This window comes from Syngnathus typhle, linkage group LG8 (genome assembly GCF_033458585.1).
Source record: "Syngnathus typhle isolate RoL2023-S1 ecotype Sweden linkage group LG8, RoL_Styp_1.0, whole genome shotgun sequence".
Taxonomy (NCBI): domain Eukaryota; kingdom Metazoa; phylum Chordata; class Actinopteri; order Syngnathiformes; family Syngnathidae; genus Syngnathus; species Syngnathus typhle.
The window spans coordinates 9,612,686-9,631,378 of NC_083745.1; the positions used below are offsets into that span (position 1 = coordinate 9,612,686).

Consider the following 18,693-nt stretch of genomic DNA (forward strand, 5'->3'; position numbering starts at 1 on the left):
CATGTCACGCTAACAGAGCAAAGCACTCATAGAGTGGCAACTCAGCAGAAAAGAAAAGGGCGCCTGGACAATTTGCACAAGCTCCTCTCACATGCGCTTTTTACAGAGAAGTTGATTGGAGGAAAGTAAGCGGCGGCTTGAGATGAAACACCTGAATAAATGAGCAATGTGCACCATGCTAATGTGACCGCAGTGGCTTGCTTCATTCTAAATTGAACTGAGCCTCAAATAACTCTGGCAGCGGCAGCGTCTCTGTTTCCCTTCCCTTCCTCTGAGAGAGGGTAAAGTTCACTTGAGCTCTTCTCAAATCCCACCAAATAATCTTTGGAGCCTCTTCAAAATAAGCATGAGCCATTCCTCCTCCAGCACAGTAAAAATCCAATGCAGCTGGGTTTTTTTTCTAATCTTCTCCATGTGAAGACATGGATGGGCTTCCAGCAAAAACGATTGTGGCCAAGTTGTGGTTGAAAAAGAAAGTAACAATTTCCAACTCATGCAATTACATTTCTGTCCCCTGAGAGACTCATTTCAACATAGTGAGCGGCGTATACTCCAGTTCATATGAAGGCAATGCAATAACTGTGCAATAATGTCTTTGGCGGCGTCTGGGACTGCTGTGTTTCTGGGAGCCAGTGAGCTGCTGAGGGATTACAGGCCCTTCAAAGTGGCGAAGGTATGTGGGTTTGGACGTCTGATGCTTTTCCACTGCACTAAATGCTCTTGCAGTTCATTCTCAATTCTGGCACCAGCAAGCTGCTGGAAAACAACGTGTCGGTGCCAGAGGCTGTTTATTATTATTGCAGAGAACTTTAATCCAAAATGGCGATTCAGCTACTGTGGTGTGCATGTTGTTCTCATATGGTTGCATGGTAACCAAGTAAAAACGTGGCAGACTGAAGGACAAACGAGTGAGCGCTCTCGCAGACACACACACACACAAGCACACATTTTCCAGTGCGGCGCATGCTGAGATTGGCCTGGATTCTTATTCAAAACCTGCTTTCAGACTATTGTTTTTTTTCCCCGTGTTAGAGAAGCACAAATGTGACCCAATATCTTGGTATTAAATGATCATCAAAGCAAGGAAACAATAAGGTGAAAGAGCACAGGAAAACACGGCGCAGTCCCACGAACGGGTTAACGGTAGACTTATTGCTTTCATTTCCTCTTGTGTTCCATCTGAACAAACAAGGCGGGTGACCTGACAGAGCACAGAGGGGCGGGATGAGGGTGAGCAGAAAGGGGGTGGGGGTGGTTGCCGTGACTGGAATAAAACCAAGGGGAGGGGGGGAGGAGGATGAGGACGAGGACAGACTCACCACGTGATGAAGCCTGCAGGCTTAAAAAAAAAAAAAGCAGACAGAGACAATCTCCCTTCCCTACCCCCAGCTCTCTCACATCCCCGCCCCGCCCCATGTTGACGTTGCACCACAACAACAATTCTGAGAAATGGCCGGCGTCTGTATTCTAGCTACTATTTACACGGGAGTGATTCAGCGCACACAATGCTTTCATCATCATGTGACCTTTGCTCTTCACTCCTCCCATTCACTCCCTGCTCGATATCCTCATCTATGTGGAGGCTTAAAAAATACTTTATTTTGCATGAATGAAGTGCCCTGGCACACAAGTGTAGACCAAACAAAAAGCAAGGTAAGATAAACTGTGTTGCAGGGCAAGAAAAGGCAGCGGTGCTTAGGGATGATGAAGAGGTGGGGGTGCAGTCTGGACCAGAAGCACTGGAGACATGAGTCATGGCAAGCAATCTCCCAGGGGGCTCATTGGTGCAGTCTATAAATGGAAATAGCAGGAAAACAGCGGCTTCCCTCGCCCACCCACCACCGGGTTATGCCTTATTAGACTTTGATAGCTTATGACAGCCACTGCCTTGTTTAGCCTTCTCCTGAACTTAGCAATCTTTTTTTTCCCATTTTCTTTTCTTGACCTGGCAGCCAGAAAAGTGAACGTGAAGGAGTCTGTATTAAGATGCTTAGTGTCAAAAATTCATACTGGGAATCTAAAAACAGGCCATGAGTTCTAAGCTTTAAGTAATGTACATCTCTTATCTTTACTTTGGATGGCTGACATCAACTACTTACAATCCCTGTTGGCTGCACTCATTTCCACCCGGTGAACAGCTCGGTTCAGTAATTTTCCTTGGCGATAGCGATGTCAGCTACGTGTCGTAAATACAGTAGTATGACATCACAGCTGATTGTGAGGGTGGAACACACCAGTAAATTTTAAAAGGAAGAAAGGATAATGTTTTCTCCCGATCCCTGATCCGTAACAGTGGAATATCACTCCGGCAAGTATCCCGGCAAGGGTATGGAAAAGAAGGCTGGAATGTGTTACCTATTTATTCAATATGTTTAAACGTATTCATGCTGACCTTTAGGTCCAGCAGTCAGGCATGTCAAACAAAGACTACACGCAAATACATTGCAAATATAGAAAGCATTATAAACTTACAAAAAGCGAGATGAAATCACATTTTATCTTAAAACGTGAGAAAAAATATATAAAATTTAAATGAGATATATTGTGCACATCCGAGACGCATGTTGTTTAATTCATATTTGCTGTCTGTTAAAAATTAACTTATTCTGACCAACCACTCAGAGGACTGAAATTTTTTGCATCATCCAGCATTATGGATTCTGAAATGTCCGGGCAGATTAAATTGACATGGCAACTCGGGCTGAACTCGGATTGGACCAGAAACCTGTACAATTAGAATTTCTGCAGCAGCTCTAGATGGTGCATTTCTTGTTTTCAAGATCTGTTTCATCAGATGAGGATGGCCCCGATGGCACAGCACCTGTTTTCCATAGCACCTACACCTTCCACCCCGAGTGTACCCTGCCCACCTGTTTCCTTGGCGAGGAGACACACCCTGCCCATCCAATCCTGCATGTTCGTCTGCACAAGAGAACAGATGCAGGCAGGACTGCGGCGATTGGAGGGTGGCAAGGCGTGATCGGTGTTGCTGCGGGGCTTTTTGTTTCGCTCCCTCGTGGAAAAACTCCCTGCCAGGTCATGTTTGCTCTTCTTTTTTTCACCTGTCGGAACGGCGCTCTCTTTCATGTGTGGGCTCCATTGTAGCGTACGTCCCTCAAGGCACTGAAGACTTTATCTTAGCGGAATAAAAGCAAAAGAGGTAAAGTGACAGGGGTCGTTTTAAGTGTTTTGGTGGAAACACCCGCAAGGCCTTTTTTTTCCCCGTGTCAGGAACATTGGAGTTGTAAAGTCGGATTAAGATGAACAGAAGGGGGATGCAGGTGAGGGGCCGGGGATTCCCACTGAGGGCCACCCCTGTGTTTGTTGTTGGGATGGTTGTTTTAGTCATAATACTGTGTGTTTATCTGGAGATGATGCTAATGTTCCCTTGGTGAGTGGCATTAGCCAACACAGCTGCTTCATCAGTAGCTGGCATAATGTTTTCATCAAGAATAGAAACACCGTCGACTCTTTGCCAATTGGAGGGTTTATTCATGGAAGCCTTTTTTAACCCCAGCCAAGGAGTAGCATTGTTAATAGAACTAAGTTGCATAAAGAAATTCATGCTTGTTTATCCATCCGTCCATTTTCTGAACCGCTTAGTCCCCACGGGGGTCGCGGGTGTGCTTATTGTATATACACTACACGACACGTTACATTTGATATTTTAGCTTATTTGTTTTCATATTGTAAATGAATTTGTATTGTTTTTTTTCCCAATATGTATACATGTGTTTTTCGTTGCACTCTTATCCATCATATATATGTATATAAATATACAGATATACTTTGTTCTCCACTGATGAAATGTCTTTGAGATTTAGTCTGACTAATGTCTGAGAAATCTAATTTAAAATGTCTGTTTTTGTAATACACGGAAAGTCTTTTTGTTCACGTCATTTTATGTTCCACTCATGCACAATGGAAGAGTTTTTTTAAAATGAAATTAGTTGATGGCATTTAATCAGAAAAAGGAAACTTTCCTTTGTTTGCTTTATTTGGCGAGCAAAGTTAAAAAGAGGAAATGATGCGTTTGACAGTTAATGACTTTCACCCCCTCCCACCTCACACATATGCACACGCACACACACGACTTGATGAATTGTGATGTAGGTATGTTTGTGTTATGTATATGAGACAGTTGACAGCACCAAGTAATAAATAATACAGCAGCAGATTCTGCACAAGCTACGTGTGTGACGAGATGTTGTTTCAGCGTGGCGTCAAAAGGCCGCGACGGCTCATGCTTAAACATATTCCTCCGTAAAGTGATCTTACCGCCGTCTTGGCTCAATGTCCCAGGAGGCCTCGGGCCAGCATGACAACGAACAGCCTGTTTTCCTCTACAACATAGCAACAACGCCCCAATAGCGAGCTCCAAGACTTCAAGACGTCTAAACATCTCACTGGCCCAGGTGATGCGAGCATTACATGAATATTCCAAGGGTAGATGAGTGTCCAGATACCAAACACTGCGTGCTTTAAATAAATACAGTCCAATGACCAAAAAGTAAACAACCGATATTTCCACCATGCGGTACATTTCAGTTTAGCTTATTATTGGACAGTAAAGTTTGGATGGCTAAACTTTATTTTGACTTGAAGTGTAGTTCGAATGGTTTTAAGGGTGTCAGGTAAGTGCTGCATTAGTAGGGCAAACTCAGGAGACAAACTTGAAAGTTGGTTCTGTGCAAAATCACCCATTTTTATACCTCTTGTCCTGTTGAGGGTCATCTACGCTCAATTAAACAGCAAAAATACAGAATACCAGAAACATACATTTTTAGGTTTGTGTTAACAACAAAGAAAAATCTGCCAATAAAATAGAAGAAAAAAAAACTTGGGCTCTGTGCTTTTGGTCAACAAACAAAGTGTTGTCAGCTCAGGGCCACGTGGACAATTACGTCTCATATTTCAAAGCCACCGAGTAGGTTCAGGCCTCAGCTGCTCCACATCGACTTGAAGTCTGATTCGTCTTGACTACTTTGCAAGGTCAAAGATTCCAGACAACAAATCTACAGCCCGCTGCCAATCTACAACCACAGATAGATGGCCTGCTTCTTTTTCACAATCGCCGCAGGGATTTGAGTCATTGCGGAACACATCTGGCTCTCCTGGCAGACGCAAGCACCAAGTCTGTTGTTTGTCCTCAAAGACTGCTCGCTCGTGCTGATATGTCCTCATACATATCAATTACGTGATGGCTTTGGCAGTGTCATTCCCAAGGTGTTTGAAAATGAGGTTTCAATGTCATTTGAGAGGCGTATTCCAGACAAAAATAACACAGCTTTCACCCCCAGGCTATCTCGCGTCGCATACTGTGAGTGAAACTGAAACCCTCCCGTCTGAATAAGACAGAAATCCAGGCTTGCACAAGCAACATCTTGCATCAGCATATGAACTTCTTTCCACATAACAGTTAAGCTGTCAGCAACTCCACTCAGTGTTTATTTGGAGGGGTGGGGAATGAGAGGAAGTGAAACGTCTCTGTACTTCTTTGTTGCTCGAGCACATGGTAGATTGGATTCCTGAAAACCCGGGACAGCAAAAATGGCGTCACGCACTGAGTGAGTCAGAGACGGAGCGTGTGCCCTGGATGAACTTCCTGTTTGAGCCCGCCACAGATATAGGGTTTCTCCAGCCCAGCCACACACAGGAAATGAGTCACTCTTATTCACCAGTTGTCTGCAGGCTGCAGACACTTCAAGCCCCAGAGTGACAGGAAAGCCAAATTAGCTTGTGAAACTTTAATCTCCTATAACTCAATTATTTAATATCTGAGCCACACTTTCTTCAAAGGAATACCTCTCCCCTTCCCCGGCTGGAGCTTTTCAATCTCGTCTGCGGAGAACTCACCGACTTCAAATCTCTGCCCTGAGGTTTGAACGACACTCTGCGAAAATCACACCGTTGCGCTCTGAAATCGGAGCTGTACTTGGCCAATAAAGTGAAGTTCATTAAGTGGAACTTGCAGGTAGAATGGCAGGATAAAAGCATTGTGCTCATCCAAGCTAATTTTAGGTTGCAGATAAATGAAACAAAATCATCAACAGCTGTATTGTGTAATCTTTGTGTCAAAGATGCAAGAGGAGGGAGCAATTATGGAGGTTTACAACTGAAAGACTTCATATAGTATAGTTTATGTAATACATTAGAGAGACATTTTAAGTGGATGACTGTCACATAAACATAACAGAGGTACCTTGTGACGCTCTGATGATTTTTTGCGAGTTTGATTTACCAGTGCTAAATAGTTGTAAGCAAACGCAACACACTTCACAACAAGCAGAGATTTGGTAAATAGTGAGCAATTCTTCAAAAAAAAGGGTCTTCATGCAATTTCTTGCCACTCCTCGTTGGCATTCATTTTCGTAAATTGCGTTCATGCATTCGGCATAAAAACTGGCACATCTAGATTAGTTTGCCGCATTTGGGAATTTGGCAAACTGTGCTGTGCACTGGTGGGCGTTCCAGCAGGCAGTTTAATTTGTGGCGCAGGTGCTACAATTCAATTTTGGTGAATTTCTACTGGCAGGTAGATTTTGCGCTTCGCTGATACGTGTGAGCTATCATATGTCATCATAAACATGACAACAGCATGCATCGGACCCTGTGAGTTATTGTAGGAATCAATTTAGTGAAAATTTCCGCTCATGGAGGTCTGCATGCGGTTCCTTGTAAAGGTACTTTGCACACCTTGACCTCTCTCCAGACTCAAGCAAATCAGTCTCTTCTCGTACATTTAATTAAAAACACGTTAGAACAATGCTCGCTGTGTTGTTTTGGGAGGCTGGAACAGATCGGTGGCATTTCTCCTCGTTTCAATGGGGAAAGAGGATTTGAAATAAGAGTGTTGTGAGTTAAGAGCATGGTCAGGGAACAAACAAAACTCATAATTCAAGTCTCCATTGCACTTTTAATTCTAGTGGCACACTTGCTTTGATCAACATTTTAAAGTAGAGAAGAATGGATCAAACGATTATATCATCAGCAAACTTAAAGGACAAAAATATCCCTGAGGGGACTGTGTGTGTTATTTGACCTCCATTTTTGTCTCACACAGCCACGTCACACATTTGCAGTCCTGCATAGCTGCTGGCTCTGTGGAAAAGTGGATCAGGGAAGTGGAAAGTTAATCCCAACACCCTCCCAGTCCGGGGGTGGTGGCTTACTCTGTCTCACACACATGCTGCCGCAGTGACGTGCAGTACAAATAGTCTGAAGCCACATAGGCATGTGTCGTACAACAAACACAATTCTCTCTTTTTTTAAAAAAAGTACATAATCCTTTTCTATAGTCAGCAAACAGAAGAAAGGAAACCAATAAGGGACTAGTAATCCTATTTTGTGGGTCATAAGCAGTAAAGAAAATGGATGGATGGGTTTGACCACTTTTGAACTGAAATACCACAATGCGATGAATGAAACCAAACAAGTTCTTACATGTTCTTCCAGTAGTCACGTGTTCACTCGAAAGCATACCTGTGTCCAAATATTCACACTTGCGTAACAGAGCTATTTTGTATGAGAGGACTTTCCAAAGAATAACGTGATCCAACAATCATTTTAACATCACAAGGATGAACAAACATGGCTGCCAGCATCACATCATATTTGGCACCATCCACCTGGAACAGATGGTTTTCCAGGCAAACCATATTAAACGCAGCTAATGAGCCAGAGCATGTGTGAGCTCATGCTTTTACCACTTCCATTTCTTAATCTCTCGATATGTTCCACGTACGGGGGTGGGAGTGAACGGTGGCACACTCACAGGGCGGGAGGGAGCACATGTAAATATGTGAGCAAGGTGGAGGTTATACTCGATGCTCTTCAAAAACCAACTGGAGCGAATCTATCAAGGGAACAATGGGTATTCTGAGTCCAGCATTGTGACAAAGGTTCACGCTGACACGCTTTCCTAAATTAGGCTGTTCATGCACAGGGGGGAGTGAGTCCTGCTCCTATTCTTCTATACTCCAGGGTCATTGTGCAGACAGGAAAGGCCGCAGAGACTTATGACTTAGTTGACATGCTCTCAAAAAGTAGGTTAGAACTTGTTAAGCAGGCTGTATTAAATGGGAAACCATCTTGATTTATTCCATTGGAAATAAATCCTAACCTATTAAAAAAGAGCACTTTTGAGCCTTACATTGAAATGTATAGCCCTGATCTTATTGGACACTTTGAAGGAAGTATTTCTTTATTCCTTAAGAATCATACTAAGTAGTGAGGAGCATACAAACCAACAATGAATCTAGAACATCGGGTATGCAAATATTGAGAAAGGGTATAGACATTTTTTTTAAATCAAAATATATAGAAGCAACATTTTTCTTGGAAAGAAAGCATCTCCCGTTTCATCTTTTCCCCTCGCAAACACAGTGACTTTTAACCAAATCCCACCTACACACATTAGGAGCTGACCCGCATTTGATCCAACCCAGATTTTTTTCAACAATGCCTGTTTTCCTATCATGAGGATGTTGCAAGAGTGCGGTGCCGCAGATGGGAACAGAGAGACCTTTGAAGGAGCCGAGCCGTAGGCCTCCTCGATCCCCCCCACCACACGAATCTGCTTCCAGGAAACCAGCTGTTGGCTGGAGGAAAGGGGAGGAGGTGAAATTCTATATCAGGGCTCTGAATCACAGTTCCATGCTCTGTATTTTTCCAGTGGTGGTTTGGCCGGCTGGCCGCTTGGCTGAAACTCTGGCAGGTCGCATGAGGAGGAATGTGTTTTGGAGTGGGCCCCCCTCACACGGAGACAGGGACAAGGGGGATGCTGGATTATTACATGGGCCCGGGGGTGCTTATTTAAACCAAAATCCTGTCTGGACTATTGCACTCAAAACACTGTTATTGTATTCCAGCTGCAAGAGACACAAAAGCACAGACTTGGGTTCAGGGAGGCGGGAGAAGAAAGGGAGACCGGGGAGAGGAGGCCTGGATAATGTCATCCATCATTCCCAGGAAATGGCCGAAACATCCGTTAAATCATTAAAGCAACAGAAGCAGCTTGAAACCGTGATTACGCCTTGGATGAAGGAGACTTGCTTGTTTGCAAATTGGAAAATGCACCCAATCTCGCGTGTTATGCCACATGCAGTATCTGCAGTTAGAAGACCTCACACAAGCTGGCATGAATTAAGGCATGACACGGCATCTGGTGCGGCAAGATTAATCAGCGTCCCAAGAAGAAAGAACAATTGCGAGATAGCTTTTACGAGACAGGGAGTCGCACGTCACGCAATAGTGCAAGGCGGTTCATATCCGGAAGATCCGAGGAGAAGCTTCGTGCTGAGGAAAAACTGCGGGTCTGGCCCGCATCTTGGAATGGCAGAAATCCTGCTCTGTTTGTGCACTCGCATTTGCTTGTGCTCAGACAGCTCCTCACGCAGGAATGTGTGGCCTACATTTCCTCTCGAGCCCCCGCCGTCTCCACTCTTAATGCTTCCGCACAACAACAACAACAATGACGGACGGAGGCTTTCAAATTTTACTCATCTTCTGCAATGCGGAGGGGGGATGGGAAAGGAGAAACAATAAAAAAAAAAAAGAGATGATTGCATGGATTTAAAGCACAGCTAGGAGAGGAGATGAGGAGTGGAGGGGAGAGAAGAAGAGGAGGGAAGCAGAGGAGGGGAGGGGAGGGGAGAGGAGTAGAAAGAGGAGAGGAGAGGAGAGGAGAGGAGAGGAGAGGAGAGGAGAGGAGAGGAGAGGAGAGGAGAGGAGAGGAGAGGAGAGGAGAGGAGAGGAGAGGAGAGGAGAGGAGAGGAGAGGAGAGGAGAGGAGAGGAGAGGAGAGGAGAGGAGAGGAGAGGAGAGGAGAGGAGAGGAGAGGAGAGGAGAGGAGGAGAGGAGAGGAGAGGAGAGGAGAGTGCGGGGAGAAAGTGTGTGCAGGAGGGGGAGTGGTGTGTGTGTTGGTGCGGCATTCCGGTGAAATTAAATGAAGGCGAAAGTGCTGACTCATTGCATTCAGGGCCCCATATTACCTGCTCCGTCACCCAGGCTTTATGCGGTGAGCTTCCACAAGAGCACAGTTGGGGGATGCAGGCAACAGCACCACTGGGTACAATAACAAAGCAAACAGCCAGCCCTGCATCTCACCTACAATCCCCAAAACATCAAACGCACACACATAGACATATCCCCTGTTTTCATTTTTGCTAAAAGAAGTCTGCCGCTAATGAAAATAGAAAGAAATTGTACATTCTGGGCTATCTTGTGTCTAAGTTGAGGAAGCCTGTGTTCACTACTCCAACCAAAGGATCATACATTCAAGTGTTGTGTTCTATGTCATTTAAACTAATAAGTTTGACATAAACTAGGCCATTGTATAACTGTGACCTTTCTGCTTACTTTTTGTTGGCCTTCATCAATAGCACTCTTGGCACACTTACAAGTTGAACTCAGTTACGGCCGCTGAGTCACACATTCAATGCACATTTATTATGACACTTCAGCCAGGGATGGCCGCAGGATTTTTTTTCCCCCTTCCAGGGCTAGAGGGAGGCTAGGCTGCGAAAATAAATTGTAAATATATTTTAGAATAGCAAATAAAATGCTACTGGGGCTTATTTGGGGATAAGAGAGTTGCCAGTTCAACGACGGCTTTTGGAACAATAAGTTCCAGAAGCCATGGGTAGTGTAGTGATTAACACACACACGTGGTATCAATTCCTACTGAATGCGCTTTGTACAATCGCCCTGTGATTGACTGGCTAGCAGTCCACCTTTCACCTTATGTCAGCGGGGATAAGCTCCTGCCCCCGCTGTGACCTTCTACAGGATAAGCTTCCCGAAACCTGTCGAGGTGCCTCGTACACTTGTTTTCGTGAGAGGATGGAAGAGTAGAGGGCTTTGTAGCAACATACAACTAAGCTAATGGTCTGAACGCAAGAACTGATGATGTACTAGCAGCATAAGGAAACACTGGCCTAGTTAAAAGTGCGAATCTGATAACACCATCAGACGTGACAGATATTCTGGCGGCATCATTTCCTCACCCAGGAAGGTGATAGTTTTTTTTTTAGCGGTTGTGAAAGGCAATACTTGCTGTTCTATGGACTTAAAGCGAGCCTCGGTGGGAACTGTGATTGATACCTGTCTCGACGATGGTCTACTCATTCAATGCTTTCAGGCACAATGGCCAATCAGTTGATACTGGATAGACATAACAGGAAGGACTGTTGTGGGTAGCCTACAGCATTTACTGGCTGTGGGCAGCACTTATTGCTGCTGATCAAACCAAATGCACTCCGGCACTGTGTCAGGCTCCAGTTTGTCTCAAATGGTCCGGGCAATCAAAGCATACAGCCAATAAATGGACGCATTCTCTCCGAGCTGGCTCCGCTTCCCCATCTCGCTCATTACTCTCATTACTCTACAGCTTGTGGGTTATCTAATGCTCTCCCCATGGCTTACGCTTTGGCTGGGGGATTAGACTCATTTTTCCAAGGGCATTTTATAAACAACCCTGTGCTGCCTCCCTTTCCAGAGAGCTGAGCTGATGTAGCTGCGCAATTTACGACCTCAGAGGCCTTGCGCCCTCGCCCCCGTTGCAATACATTATTCAAATTCATTCCCGCTCGCTCGCTCGCTCGCACAGAGCGGAGGGCCATGATTTGAATATACAACAGGAGGAGTGAGTTGCTCACTTTCAACCGCAGATGTCGACATGATTGCCTCAATCCAAAGGTTCAAGGTTGCATGCGATGCAACGCAACAATTTATGACACAAGTTTAATATTTGAGTGAAGTCATGATTTCACACGTGGCAAGAATCCCTCCTGAATTCACGCAACAGTCTTTTCAGTTCTGCAAGGATGAAGGGTATCTCAAAGCACTAATTGGTCTTTTGGCAGCCTTTGTGTGTTTTGCCCTCAATCCACAGAAATTCAGCATCAAACACACGCTATGTGAGCTGGGTCCAAGATGTTCTGCAGACGGCGTGTTGAGGTTTTAGTTAGCACAGGAAGTGACACAGTGCTGTTTGTTTGTGAGTGAAGCAGTCACCGTTTCCTTGTATGCGTTGGTGACAGAAGCACATCTGCCTCACATCTCACGTGGCAGGATCCTGTTCCTGTCACCGATACCATGAAAGCAATCGCGGATCATAACAAAACCCTATTCAAAGGCTAAAAGCAGGACACGCTCAGCTTAGCTTCACTTGGGCATCGTTCCACACAATGCAGCTCTTTTAAATCCGGTTGGGTGCGCCCTTGGTAATAACTGGTGGGAACCAGTGTGATGCAACTGGGTTTGAATTCATGACAGTACACATCGAGAGGCTTTAGCCGCCAATGCCTGCAGCTTTATAAATAAATCATCTCAACTGAGCGAAGTGCAAACCTCCAACCATAAAGGAATTTTCCTTCCTGATGGGTGAGTCATCGTTCAGAGGGAAATAGGCCAACATTCTGCGCTGTCATGCGTTCAGCCATCAATACCGACAATAAGAAAAGCTGCCTGACAATAGGGCTAATTGATGAAGATTATGCAGCAGAAAGGAGGAAGCCACGGTGATGTGATTCATTATGACCATCTGCTTTCTCACATTAACGCATTGATGAGCACAACTAGAGCACCAGACTCCATACGAGATTTTTGTCACAGGCCACAAGTCTAGTTATGGTTTCCCTCAGAGGGCCGTTATGACTGTGAAACCATATACAGCAAATCTATTGCATCATTGTCTCATCGTATTATTACAACAACAATATCAACAACAACAACTTGATAGATAACTTTCTGAAGTCAAACGTGAAGGAAATTAGTGCCAATGAGTGCCTAATTGTATGGCGCAAAGCGGCTCTAGCATTAAAAGGCATAGTGACGCACCATACTGCATTAATCCAATAAATAAATAAATACATAAATAAAATGAGTCAACAGCAACAGCAAAATAATGTGCATAATCCGTAAACCTTGGGCAGATTTGGGTGCAATTTATAAATACAATTTAAATAAGAAATAAACCAGCTTTCCAATAATACAAAACTGATTGGCAAGAGAAATGATTTCGTGGATGCAAACTTAAAAACTCTTAGTTATGTTTACATATAATAAAATATATCTATGCATTATACTGAACATTAAACAACCAGTGGTGATAGAAAAATAGTATGGGAATCGTGATACTGGGTTGTTGAAAAATTCTGGCAACAATAAGCAGAGGGTTAGGTAACTAAATACAGCAATAGTATGATAGACGTCAATATGAATATATAATTTAAGAACAAAAATGAAAAATCTCACAAAAACAACTTGCCCCACAACCAGAGTAAAAATGTTATATTGACAACCTGTCTAAATTGGAATCGATTTTGCATTCTGCCTACTAAACACGATGTCTTCAATGTACATGCTGACAACTAACAAAACTCGCTCATGTTAGCATCATGAAAAATGCCCAGGCTGCTTGTGCCAGCATTATATCAAGCCAGTGGACCATCTGAATGATTTAGTAACTGCTACTTTAAAATAAAATGACACCTTTGTGTTCTAGAGTAGCCTACCCTCAACGTGGTCTAATTTGAGACCACCTCACACCTCACTCTGTGAAATTCTAATCAAATGACAAGCTAATAACATTTATCAGTAATCCTGACACAAAGGCGTGACACAGGGCTCCTGGGAAAGCTTTTTTAATCATTATAAATTGTCTCAGCAGCAGTGTTCAAATGTCACTGGACCAGCATCAGTGGATCAAACTGAGTCCTGCTTTCTTCCAGATGGAATTAATGAAAGACTGATTCTAAATGTGTGGGAAATGGTTTCCTATGGGACACCTGACCTCAGTTTTCTTGTTTTAATCATCGTCAACATTTGATCTGGACTCATAACCGCAAACAGTTCTCGTGTGGTTATTTGGCATGGAAGAGGGATGATCATGGACCTATTAGATTGTAGAGTGAAAAGCCAAAATATCCCCAGCCCAAGGAAAAGCATGTGGGGACAGATTCCTTTTAAAGGGGAAATTACACATTTAACACGGTTTTCTGATGTCTTACTCAGTCAAAGGAAAAAAATGCCCTTTAACTTCAAAGTTCAGGTTGAAACACTGGAGGAAGATCTGATACTTCTGAACATGCTTGAGCGCCTTTTATGGGGTGCGGAATAAAAATACGACATTAATTAAGCTGCATTGGAACTCTCTCTTCTCTCTCGCTCTCTCTCGCTCACACACACACACATACTCACTCACGCTTCTTTAGAACTTGTTCACTTCTATCAATATTTGACGTTTGTTCACTTTTCTGGCCAGAACCACCTTGTCCACACAGTGACATCACATTGGCAGCATCAGCCCACAGGCAGCAGAGATACATTTGGGTTAAAAGCCCCAAACAATCCACTGACACACACACTGCACCAACCAAATCCGCTTATTACAGCTGTCAGGAGGCCCGTTCTGTTCCCGGGTCCGTTTCAGTTAGAAGTGCCATGAAGAAGTCTGCTTATTTCAGGATGTTACACAATAGCGGTGAATAACAGTCATCTCTAACCACAAACTGTTAGCACCCTGGACAAGACAGATGTGAAAGTTGTAGCGCAATAAATGTAAGATATGAGAATTTGGGTAACGGTGTTGTGTGGGATGACTTTGGACAAGATTCTAAGTGCGTTAATTCCACACAATGATGCAAGATGAAATCTGACCGCTTGGGAGAGCAATACACAAAACTGTTGTGTGGCCTTGTCCTCTCATAGATTTTTGTTGTAAAAATTCAAAATGAAATTATAATTGATATTTAAGTATTTAAAAACAGGAAGTTGCTTATAAATTAAAAAAAAGAAAGAGAATGGCCATGATGCTTTTACCAGCAGAGGCACAAATACTGGATGACACTTAAAGCAACATGAGGCATATGAATCACGCCTGCCATGATGCGGCCCAGAGCTGCGTCTCTTCGCCCTCATCTGGAGCACAGCGTTCCTGCTCTGCTGCCAGGTAAACCACCCCGAGTGTACGTGACACAAATGTCATTTGCTTCGGCTTTCTCCTTCAATTTTCCCAACGCGCAATCCACCCGCCCCATCCTCCTTCTTTGCGACTTGGAGAAGCCAGCTTTATCAGCGGGTGGAAATGCATGAGAGCCATCATCAAAGGCAATTCCCTGGTTTCCATGGAAACAGCCCACTTTAGGGGCGGCGGATCGGCGGAGGCGTGAGTCGAATGCCACGAGTTACTATGGAGACTGGACTGACAGCTTATATAAGTATCCAGCGTGTGTGTCTGGCACACCGAGCCACGTTGCGCAGTATAAATTAAGGCTCAGAGTGTTTGCTCGCCTCTGTTGAAAATTACAACAATGTCATTTCAAGTGGCAGGCGGTCCCCGGTCCGCGCCACCACAGCCAAGGTCAGGCTAATTTCCCTTCCAATTAAGTCTAGCTTATGCAACCAACAGCTGTCAACTGCCATCTCCAAGGTGACACGTCAAATGAACAAAAATAGCCACTCTGGTCAGTACAATAACACAAAGGACTGCTATCTATCTATTTAATTTATCGATCTATCCATCGAGCTCCCTTGGCATCAATCTGATGAACTGGCGTGAAACTAACGTCTTCACGTTTGGTCCAAAGTTTTCCTACTTTGTACAGAGGAAAGAAATAAGATGCAAAAAAGCAAGTCTGATCATTTATTAGCCATGAACACACCCACCAATAACTTATGGTTTCCCAAACTGAGGTGCAGAGTGGAAGTAGGTCAATGATTTCCATCTTATCTGAAGTGCATAAAATTTATTATCATTCATCTTTGTATCATCTTACTATGTATATTGACCCATCTGAACGGCGCCTTTTAAGTCTTGATTTCAATAAGCTTCTCTGTCGTTTGTATATGTTTCGCTTTCATCTCCGGCACACGCTAATACTACAGCACTGCTGCACCGCAGCTGCTCTGACAGACCACCAAATAAGGTTCTTATTTGAAGAGTGAGCTGTTTGCAAAAATAGCTTCTTGACAGAGAAGCACATTTGAATGTGTGGTAAACAATTACAAAAGCCATGTGATTGTTTGCGTAAATAAACCAATGTGCCTATTATCTATTTCCTGTGACTCACATTATTACATGAAAAATCACATCAACAATCAAACTTTCACTAACACTATCGAGATGTGGGTTCATGGATCCAGCATCAATGTGAGCGTATTTGCAGAACATCCAAACATTTCACATGGCTCATTTTTTTCACCGGATGTACAGTATAGGCATTTTTGGTCTCGCAAACAAGTAGGCCTGGTTAAGATCAAAACCACGTGTTGCTAATCGTGCGGGGTTTTCTCAACCGCCCTTGAGACTGTTAGAAGATGGGCGGTAGAGACACACTAGCGAGGAAACCACAACATGACAAATGTTGTACTACTAAAAATGTCACACCGGCTTGAAACGAGCAGTAAGACTCATTCAGCCAGTGTAGGCCTGAATATAAAGACTTCCTCTTCTTGAGGTGATACAAGCAGGCCACATTTCATTTAACCCAACATCCATAACGAGGTACATTTTCTATGTCGGAACAATAAAAATGATCAGTTCATCATGATTATGAGGTCAGTGGTTGATCAGCATCAGCTGCCCTGACTTTTTTTTTCTCTCTCTCTCTCTGTTTTCCAGATGAGATTTCTTCCTTGCAACCGCATTCAAGATGTTTAGTCAATGAGAGAAAACCACGGATATTTTAGCCATTGCCTCAATCCATCCATCAATATTCTCTAGCTGATTTCGAGGCAGGATACACCCTGGACTGGTCGCCAGACAGTGGCAGCCGCACTCTATCCATCCATAAAGTAGTAGTTTGACTCTTGTCCTACCTTTACTATCAATTTAAGAGGCATTGCCCTGAACAATAAAAACACTTGGACCATCTAAAGCACTTTTGTTAAAAAAGAGAGTTTTGGATGAACCTTGCAAAGCTCTACTTCTCTAATCCAATTAGTATCTCCTGCTGTTTTGTTAAGAGACACACTGCAATCATTGCCTACTCCCAACAACACCGCAAGGCCATGTGAAACACTGAGCCAACAAGCAGTTTCCCTCCACAGATCGAAGCTACAAATGAGAAAAATAATCACATGACCACCAACGTCGTGGCAAATGCTTCCACTGATTACAAACAAGAACTTGAATTTGAACATAGGCTCGAACATCCTACATGTGCAACATAACTGGCCTACACATTACGCCCTTGGCATTCAACATTATCGTTAAAACTGACGTGTGACTGTTCTAACAACAGTTGTAAAAAGGTTTTACTATCTCACACTATGGCCATTAAGAGAGTCAACAAATCTTTTAAAAGTGTTGTGGTATTGCTTCTATTTCCCTGATTTCCTTTTCAGTTCTTCAAGGCTTTAGTGTAAATTGGTAATGCATGCAGTGTCTGAGAGTCGCTCGAACCTGGCTGACTGGAATAACTATTGCACGCGACTATAATAGCAGGGACAGATGGCAGGAGGGGAAAGCCGTCTGACTGCGGCCAGGGACATGCTCTACTAAGTGAGCTAAGTGAGAAGAATGCGTTGTGACACCCCTCCGGGGCACCTTGTGAACAGCGTGACAGCGGCATGAAAGCGTCAACATGCCAGTTTTCACAGTGAACTCCTCTTCTGTTCAGCCCTGCCAAGACTCACGACAACTTCCTTTTGACTCCGACACTGCAGCAAAGACTTGCAATGACGTTGCTTGAAGTGTTGGTGCAATATTTCACCATGGGGAAAAAAAGAATGGGGATTTTTTTTTTCCGGGTCTAGAAGGGAAGAACTAATACATCTCTGGATAAAGGATAAGCCCGTGTGGTGTTTGAATTTGGTTTCTCACATGTTGGCAGTGTCAGAGTTGTTGCATCATATCTTATTCATGCGAGCATGTAATTATAGCTGTATTGTGGTGCAGCAGAAAAATTAGATCTCCGTAGAGCTCAAAAACATCTCTAATTGTATAATTGCTTTGTATTTTTAGTCAACAGTCGTGTTTATAAGCTAAAACCAAGATATTTGATTTGGCAACGAGATTATTTACAGACAGAAACAGGCACACCCAGTTATCTGTAAACAAATTGTTAATGCCACATGCATTTCGAAGGAAGAAGTCTCTTTTGCCAAGATAAAATGACACTCGTCCTTTCCGTGTATTTTGTATCAAGGGTTTGTTATTTTTGACAGTCGGGAACATGCGAGAGTTGGGAATTTTCGTCACGCCTCCCGTGCAACCACACAAATAGAGTGAATAAGCACCTCCAGCTATAATCAAAATATCAGTCTGGAAGAAGGGTGAATAAATAATGCAATATCTTTAGAATTTGCTTCTTTCACAGAGCAAGAAAAAAATCTCCTTGGTTTCACTGCCTGCAGCCAAATACTTTGCTTGCCTGGCACTGCTGCATTCTGCTTCTATAGCGATGATGCAGTGCTCAAAGATGTGTTGTTGTTTTTTTTGCCAAACCGTCACGTATGATTTGACACACGAAAAACAAACTTGAGAAACTGTGCAAGAACTCCTCTAGCGCTGAAAATTGAAGGCATTTTGTAGTCAGAAGATCACACAGTTTGGGAGGTGGGGAATGAGGCTGAGAGGCTGAATGCTGCTGGCAGCACTTTGCCCGCCATTACGCTTGTTCATTGAGGCAGTCAAACAGATTGTAGCGATACGAGGCTGGAAAGAAGGGAGCAAACTCTCAATTTCATC

General features: G+C 43.7%; 1 long non-coding RNA gene across 1 annotated transcript; it reads left to right on the top strand.

Annotated features, from left to right (window-relative positions):
- The first annotated feature begins 5,671 nt into the window (after positions 1-5,671).
- On the top strand, positions 5,672-16,879 carry LOC133158691 (uncharacterized). The gene is made up of 2 exons (XR_009715270.1): positions 5,672-5,879; positions 16,624-16,879. It is a non-coding gene; the product is annotated as an uncharacterized LOC133158691 (long non-coding RNA).
- Positions 16,880-18,693: the final 1,814 nt, after the last annotated feature.